At 29.6% G+C, this 9,347-nt stretch overlaps 1 pseudogene; it reads left to right on the forward strand.

Moving 5' to 3' along the window:
- The first annotated feature begins 6,861 nt into the window (after window positions 1-6,861).
- LOC147935220 (uncharacterized) lies at window positions 6,862-9,129 on the forward strand (annotated as a pseudogene).
- Window positions 9,130-9,347: the final 218 nt, after the last annotated feature.

Genomic DNA, 9,347 nt, shown 5'->3' on the forward strand with positions numbered 1-9,347 from the left:
TGAACTAACTTTATTTTTATACAGATGTCATCGGTGAGGTTGTCAATGTTGGGGAATTCAGATGTAATTTCAGGAAATTACAAAAAAAAAGGCGAGAACAATAAGTCTGAAAATCATGAGAAATCTGATGACGCAACAAAGTGACAATATTCGTATGTTGTTTAAGTATTGTACTCGATTTGGTTCAGAAAACAATAAAAACGCTTCTTACCATGATCACTCAGAAACAGATTGTACGGTCTTTGAAGAATCTGATGACGACAGTAATGTTGGAGATCAGGAAGATTCTGATTATATACAAGAAGGAAGTGATGAAGAAGATGATGTTTCTTATGATGTAATGGATGAAGAATGTGATAATATTGATGAAGAAACTGATGATGAGGTCGAATACCAATCAGATAATAGTGATAACGATGATCATAATGAGGATAACTATATCCAAGATTTAGAGGAGGATGAAGATAACGATGAGATGCGAATTTCTGAAGAAAATCTAGCAATAAATAGTAAAGCAGAAGATAACTCTATTAACCACAACATATCTTTTGATCTACGTGATTTCAGGTGAATTATAATACACTTATAATATATATATATATATATATTATACATAATTATGATCTTGAATTACATTGTAGCATAAAGTTTTAATTCTTGACATTTTAGTGGAACCCTAATAAGGTGTGAGTTATTCGAAAGATCGGCTGCAAAATTCTACGATACTTATAAATCTTACCGGGGTGATCGTTTAATTTGTGTAATTCGATGGGGTGTTATTGAAGTTTTCCAAGGTATATATTCAATTAGACGATATTTATTGCTCAGTTTTTTTGATCAAATATTATAAAAAAATATCTGTTCTAACTTTGCAGGAAAAAGAAATATATCTTCTACAGTTTGTACGCAAATAATACTCAATCCGCAAATTCCAGATGAGTCGAAAATGATGGAATTGTAAGATTATCATCTCTGTTCATGTTATATATTAGATGTAAACATTCTAGATATTCGTTTATAATCTTTTACATGTATTTATTAATTAAATTATAGGAGACCAAGGAAGAGGACTCGCAAATAGAAGACTGACAACTTCTTATTTTGTTTTTGCTTATTATGGATTTTAGGGGGTTTTAATTATTATATATTCAAATGATATATGGATTCTAATTTTTTGATTTTAAATAACTGGCAGTTTAAATTTATTTACATAAATCGATTTACGGTTAAATTAACCATAAGATTTTTCTTTATCATTATTTTGATAAAAATATCTACATATTAAATACTTTGAAAAAAATGTAAAGACAAAGACTTTGAAGTTTCCAATAAAGTTTCAGCAAAAAAACGTAACAAATATGCGAAAGGCCAATGCATGATGATAAAAAAAATGTCAGCATGCAAGTTGAATAATGCAAAGATAGTCATGCAAATTGAAATTTAGAGTTTCAACTGTCCAGTTAAATTTTTAAAAATAAAGTATTTTATTTTAATAATAAAACATTGATCATTCTTATCGAACAGAGACACATGCAGCTTTCCCTGTGTAGACCACGGGTTTTTATACAATCCACACAAATCTAGAAATCTGATTCTTATAATCCTTATCTTCTTTAGTTTACGAATATATGGACTACAAATAAGTTACTGTAATATTTGAACTTCTCTCTGAAACTTCTTCTTGCTTCTAAATACCCGGAAAAAAAAATCCCAAACAGGATGGTGCTGTACGTAAAAGATCTGAATCCGACCTTGCGTAGCCCGGAAGTTGCTGTGAAGATTCTAAGAGAATGGCCACCTCATTTTATTCTAGGACAGCCTTTTTATCAAAGTTTGATTTTGGTAGACGAGAGGGTAATTCTTCTTCCTCTTCCAAAATTGCCGTAATTATTTTCAAATACCAAATGAGATGTAGAACAAAAATAAAACAATTAAATGCTAATTTGTGTTTCTATTATAGGGAAATAGGATTGATGCCAAGATAAATGCGGGTCTTTATGTATCAAGATACTATGGAAAAATCAAGGAAGGAGACTGGTACGAGATTACTGGATTTTTAGTGAGTGAAGGTCAACAATCATTCAGGAACTCAAACCATCCGTTTCAGATCCTGATCCATGATAAAACAAAAATGATCCCAACATGTCCGCGAAGTACTGACAATTTTATCCTTTGTTATGATGCATTGAAAATGAATAATTCGATGCCTGACGAGAAAAACCGCTGTGTAGGTAAGTTTTTATATTCAACAGCGGTTCTTCTCGTCAGGCATCGAATTATTCATTCTCAATGCATCATAACAAAGGATAAAATTGTTAGTACTTCGCGGACATGTTGGGATCATTTTTGTTTTATCATGGATCAGGATCTGAAACGGATGGTTTATCCTTCTCAATGTTTCTTATTATGTTCACTTTGCTACTGTTGTTTTAGACTTTTAAATAATATTTTGTTAAAATTTGAACATGAAATATTCGTGTTTAGATATGTTTGGAATGACTATTATTTTTTACTACAAGTTTAATCTAATATCATTATTTTACTAATATATATATGTTAAAAGTTTGAGTTTAACTTAATAAAACTTTACTCTTAATTTCGACAAAAAGAATCGACGGTTCGGTTATTCTTGGTTAACTTAGATGGGCCTCTCCTTAATTTACGCCAATATGAAAGCCTTCGCGGCTATTAAAACAAATATTTAAGTATTCTACGTCTTTCTAATAATTTTGTGACTTTCCGGCTTTTGTAATCCCCAAGATCGTAGGTTTCGCCTTTTGAGAACATGGCAAACCTTCTTTCCAATGCTATAAAAAAAATACCCGAAGAGAGACTATTTTTACGATGTGGACGACCTAAACCCCTTCATTCATGAGTGGAAAATTAACGTCAAAATACTGAGGAAGTTTGAGTGCCGTCATCCTTTTTCAGATCAACAGACTTGATTATTCAAGGACAGCCTTTTTATCAAAGTTTGATTTTGGTAGATGAGAGGGTAATTCTTCTTCCTCTTCCGAAATTGCCGTAATTATTTTCAAATACCAAATGAGATGTACAACAAAAATAAAACAATTAAATGCTAATTTGTGTTTCTATTATAGGGAAATAGGATTGATGCCAAGATAAATGCGGGTCTTTATGTATCAAGATACTATGGAAAAATCAAGGAAGGAGACTGGTACGAGATTACTGGATTTTTAGTGAGTGAAGGTCAACAATCATTCAGGAACTCAAACCATCCGTTTCAGATCCTGATCCATGATAAAACAAAAATGATCCCAACATGTCCGCGAAGTACTGACAATTTTATCCTTTGTTATGATGCATTGAAAATGAATAATTCGATGCCTGACGAGAAAAACCGGTGTGTAGGTAAGTTTTTATATTCAACAGCGGTTCTTCTCGTCAGGCATCGAATTATTCATTCTCAATGCATCATAACAAAGGATAAAATTGTCAGTACTTCGCGGACATGTTGGGATCATTTTTGTTTTATCATGGATCAGGATTTGAAACGGATGGTTTATCCTTCTCAATGTTTCTTATAATGTTCACTTTGCTACTGTTGTTTTAGACTTTTAAATAATATTTTGTTAAAATTTGAACATGAAATATTCGTGTTTAGATATGTTTGGAATGACTATTATTTTTTACTACAAGTTTAATCTAATATCATTATTTTACTAATATATATATGTTAAAAGTTTGAGTTTAACTTAATAAAACTTTACTCTTAATTTCGACAAAAAGAATCGACGGTTCGGTTATTCTTGGTTAACTTAGATGGGCCTGTCCTTAATTTACGCCAATATGAAAGCCTTCGCGGCTATTAAAACAAATATTTAAGTATTCTACGTCTTTCTAATAATTTTGTGACTTTCCGGCTTTTGTAATCCCCAAGATCGTAGGTTTCGCCTTTTGAGAACATGGCAAACCTTCTTTCCAATGCTATAAAAAATACCCGAAGAGAGACTATTTTTACGATGTGGACGACCTAAACCCCTTCATTCATGAATGGAAAATTAACGTCAAAATACTGAGGAAGTTTGAGTGCCGTCATCCTTTTTTCAGATCAACAGACTTGATTGTTGTTGATGATAAGGTATATTTGCAGAATACATCGCATTTTTAATAAATTTTGTTTAAACTTATGGTGCTTACAAATTTTTGGATATGTAGGGCAAAAAAATTCATGTGATGATGTGTCCTCCTTATAGTCATATCTCTATAAACGATCTTGAAGAAGGTGAATGGATAACGTTATCAAGATTCTCACTAACCATTGTTGATGGGATTTTGAGAGTAACTGATCATCGTTTTATGATACACTGGGGAGACGAAACATGGTTTAGAAAAATTCATCCTTTGTCTTCCAAGCAGTTTTATTCTTTTGTATCATTTAATGATATCAAAAGTGGTTTTTTAGACCCTGATTATTGTGTAGGTGAGATAAAAAAACTATATTACAAAATTTAATTATATCTAATAAGTTATTTTCTAATGAAAATTTTATGATCAGACATTATTGGAAGGGTGTACACTGTTGGAAATCGTTTTGAAGAAGGTCCACCATATCAAGATTGGAATGAGTTGTTTGTTGTTTTGGAAAATATTGAGTAAGTCATTCTATTTTAAAAATTTTAAATTTAAATATTATCATACTTATTAATGTTTTAATTCTAAAAGATGATAAATTTCAGTGGTGATCGATTGTCATGTCGTTTATCAAAAGACTACGCAAACACCTTTTTCAATGATTGGATTCATTGTGTTTGTGATATCATATGTGTGTTACGTTTTGCCAAACTTGAGACTCAAAAAGGTTCGTATTATTGGTTCACGTTTCAAAAAAAAACATTATTGCTTAGATTATTAAATATGTTAATTAATTATATATTGTTATTGTAGATACATGGATGGCAACAACGGTGGATAATTGTACAATGGTCATGATCAATCCTAAGTGTCCTCAAGTCACGCAGATGTTTGATTCCTTTGCCGAAATGGAGAACTGAATTATAAGATTTTAAAGTGTAGTTTTCTAAATTTTAAATCATTATGATATTGATCTTGGATTTTAATTTTATATATTTATATTTGAATATATTATAAATTTGGTGATTATCTTACATGATTCTTATATTTAAAGAAATTCTCATAGATATTATTATTAATAGATTGATTAATATTAAGATTGTTTGAAAGTAAAACGAAAAATTTCCGAAACTATACTAAATAACTAATCATGAATTTTATTATAGTATGATTTAAATATTTATTTATATTATAGTACAAATATATACAAACTAACTAAATATGGTAATTACAAAATTAGTTATGAATATAATATAAAATTTTAAAATGAAATATAATCTTTAAAAAAAATGTTTTAAATCGAATTCAGGAAAAGAAAAAAACACTACTTAATTATTAGATTATCCCTAAATGTTTATGGTGATACTATAATTTATAATGTAAATAATTAAAAAAATATTGAATACTTATATAATATGGAATTTACTAAAAGATCTGGAAATATATATAATATATTTGTACTTGACGATAATTGTACTATTACCATTTAAGTTTTGCTGATGATAAATATTTGAAGTTTGGAAATATCATAAAACATAAATTTTCACAAAAACATATATTATGTATTATGTATATATAAATACGTTTAAAAGTTAGAATCGTAAGTTTCGTTTAAGTCTAGGTCTTTCAAAGAAAAAATATGGCTAACCTTCTATCCAATGCTATAAAAAATAGGATCGGGAAGAGAGACTATTATTTCGATGTGGACGACCTAAACCCCTTCGTTCATGAGTGGAAAATCAACGTAAAAATACTGAGGAAGTTTGAGTGCCGTCATCCTCTTTTCATATCAACAGACTTGATTGTAGTTGATGAGAAGGTATAATTTAAATTATCTTATGTTCATTCAAATTTATTTTAATCTTTACGTACTTATGTATAACGTTTACGTAGGGTATAAAAATTCATGTATTGATGGGTTCTCCTTATCGTGACATCTTTATAAACGATTTGGAAGAAGGTGAATGGATAATGTTATCAAGTTTCTCATTAAGCAATGTTGATGACGCTTTTAGGCCAACTGATCATCGCTTTAGAATACATTGGAGAGACGTGACATCGTTTAATTCGATATAATATTATTTGATTTAGTAGATACTACAAAAATCAAAAAAAATTATTATATTATTTCCTTCGCACATGCTACCATCCCGGCATCATCCTGTGATTAAAGTTATTTCTCATCCAAATTACAGTGATGCACTTGACTCTTATATTCATCTTGCTGTTGAGGATTCTTTTGAGAAGCATCAAATTCCTTTATGAGTATTTAATTCTTTTAATGATAAACATATTTGGTTAATGTTTGATTTTAAAAGATATTGGGTTATATTAAATTTGAATAACATTATTTCAATTTATAAATAATTTTAAAATACAGTCAAAACTAATTTAACGTATGATTCAGACCTTTAGACGTTTTTTTATGTAGCGATTTGCGAAATGATTTTAAATAGAGTCAATTATTATAATTTACAAAAAAAAAATATTTATTTGGAATGTCAACATATAGTAATTTATAAGTACTTTATATATTTCATTGAAATTATGGAAGTATAAATATGTAAAATTTACTTTTTACTTTATTAAACCTATTTAGAATATTCATATATGATATATTTACATTCTTCATCATTATCGTCTTTTTAAAAAATAAAGTCAATATTCTATAAAAAAATCAAGTCGGTTGTAAAACATCTCTATATATATTGATACGCTAATGTGTTAAAAAAGTGTTATGCACAACTCAATATGACTTCTAAAAAGATGAATGTTCGTCCCTTTGTTCAGCTAGATGATCTCAACCCTGCTCTCGATCATTACAAAATTAGAGTCCATATCATAAGACTTTGGAAGTGATTCAAGTCTCTACAGATGGTCTTCGTTAACAGTGATGTAAGATTTAATAAGATAATTTATACGTAGAGTTTAATTAGTATCTATACCATATTTAAGTAAATCTCGATAATAGCTTTCTAACTTCTAAACGTTATATATAGGGTACAAGGATACATGCATCTATTGAAGATGGTTTGGTCAGTAGATTTCAGAATCAACTTGCTGTCGGCGAGTCTAAGATAGTTGACACATTCAACTTAGTAGATTATGATAGTAGTTATAAGACAAGCTATTTGGGATTTAAAATCGTCTTTTATAGAACCACCATAGTGAAACCATGTGATGAATTCCTAGTTCGTGTACCAGAAAAATATTTTAAGAATTTTCCTTCTATATTGGCTGGAGAATTAGACAAGAATGTATTGTTCGGTGAGTTGTTAATTTCATATTTTAAAATTTATTTAAAGGAAAATATTAATTCATATGTATTTTTGGTAGATGTTATCGGCCAGATCGTTGGTGTAGGAAATCTTGACAGCGTCAAAACAAAAGGGAAGGATAACGTCAAATTGAGTTTCGATCTGCAAGATTTGACGTATGATTCCTTAATAGATACCCTTTGTACTTAAAATTATTTTGGAATATAATGTCTAATTATGTATTATTAATTCGTGCATTCGTAATATAATGGAATCCGATTGAATTGCACTGTGAGGGGTGATCTTGCAAAGGCCTTTGATACACAGATAAAAAAACATCAAGATACTGTTGTCGTTTGTGTAGTACGATTTGCATGCTTGAAGGAATGGAAAGGTAATTTATGACTTTCTTATAATCTTCGAACTTATGATTATTAAATCTAACATTGCCAATTAAATCAAAATTTCAGGGAACTATAGTATTTCCAATGTGTTCAACTCTACATATATAATGATAAATCCAGTTATGCCTGAAGTGGAAGCGTTCCGAAAAAAGTATATATATATATATATATCCCTTCTATATTACTCGGCGATACATGCTATAAACGTTTATACGTTCTTATTATTATCATAACTTTACAGGTTGCCCACTGATGCTATAGATTTAGTACAACTTGAAGATGAACCAAGTCCCCAAAAATCAAAGGTGACATTATATGAGGAGTTTTTTTATTATTAACGAGAAGTCTACTATGGACCAAATCGTTTATGCACTTGAGGTAATGTTTGTAAAGATTTAATTGATATCATCTTATTTGAATTGTTTTAAAAAATTGTTTAAGTTAATAAACGTTTGGTTTATTCATTATAGACGCGAACATGTGTGACAATCGCCACAATTTATTCTGTTGAAGTATTGCCTAAATGGTATTATATTGCCTGTAAAGTTTGCAATAAGAAGGTGCAGCCTTATCCACTAGAATCTCAATCTGGAAAAGAACTACTTTATAGTTGTGGGGTTTGTGATGATGATGTTACGGATTTTGATTACAAGTAAGTGTCTCTTGAATTGTTAAAATGTTTCTTAAAATTTGTTATTTGGAACTATTTATACATTTAAACTGTTTGAGAGGTATAAACTCATACTTCATGTCGGTTATGGAAGTTCACAAAAGATTAAACTGCTCTTCTTTGACGGTCTTGCTCAACTATTTATTGGAAAAAAAGCCGAAGAACTGGCTTTGGAAAATTCAAAAGTAAGTATATAACATTTGACCTCTCTTTAGTTTTAAAAATATATAAACAAATATTGAATCAAGTGTCTACCTATGGTCAGGAGGATATTGCAGCTATTCCCGAATCTCTTTCGTTCTTAGTAGGGAAGACTATGTTGTTAAAATTTCGATTACAATCGATAATTTAAAGACCGACAAGTCTACTTATGTTGTTGAAAAGTTTTGGGAAAAGGATGACATGGTTGTTCAATTCGGCAAGGTACTAAAGAAAAAAAAGAAAAACCCATAATACCATTATGAATATTATATCATTTAAATGTTTTTTAATCTCAATGTATAAAATTTAATTGTAGGAACTCTATGGAAGGAATGAACTTTCAAATACTACTTCGGATACGAATGATCATAAGTTGCAAATCGCCCCAGCTGAATCGAGGTTGGCTTCATCTAAGAGAGATCATACAGAAACCGATGTTGTGTCGGTCGGGGGTCATAGCATGAAGACAAGGAAAAATATCAAAACTGAATCTAAAGACTGAACAATTTCCATCACTTCAGAATATTTTACCGTTCTGTTATTGCTTTTTATTCATTTATACTTTCGATGGGATTATGTTTTTAGAGGAATTTAAAAATTTTCAAACCATTTCAGTCACTTTAAAACATGTTATCATTCTAATATTGATTTGAAATTATTTAGTCATCTACTGGTATAATGTTATAAATAAACAAAGATTTATATATATAATTTGGCATA

The sequence above is a fragment of the Camelina sativa genome, chromosome 11 (genome assembly GCF_030686135.1).
Source record: "Camelina sativa cultivar CO46 ecotype springtype chromosome 11, ASM3068613v1".
Taxonomy (NCBI): domain Eukaryota; kingdom Viridiplantae; phylum Streptophyta; class Magnoliopsida; order Brassicales; family Brassicaceae; genus Camelina; species Camelina sativa.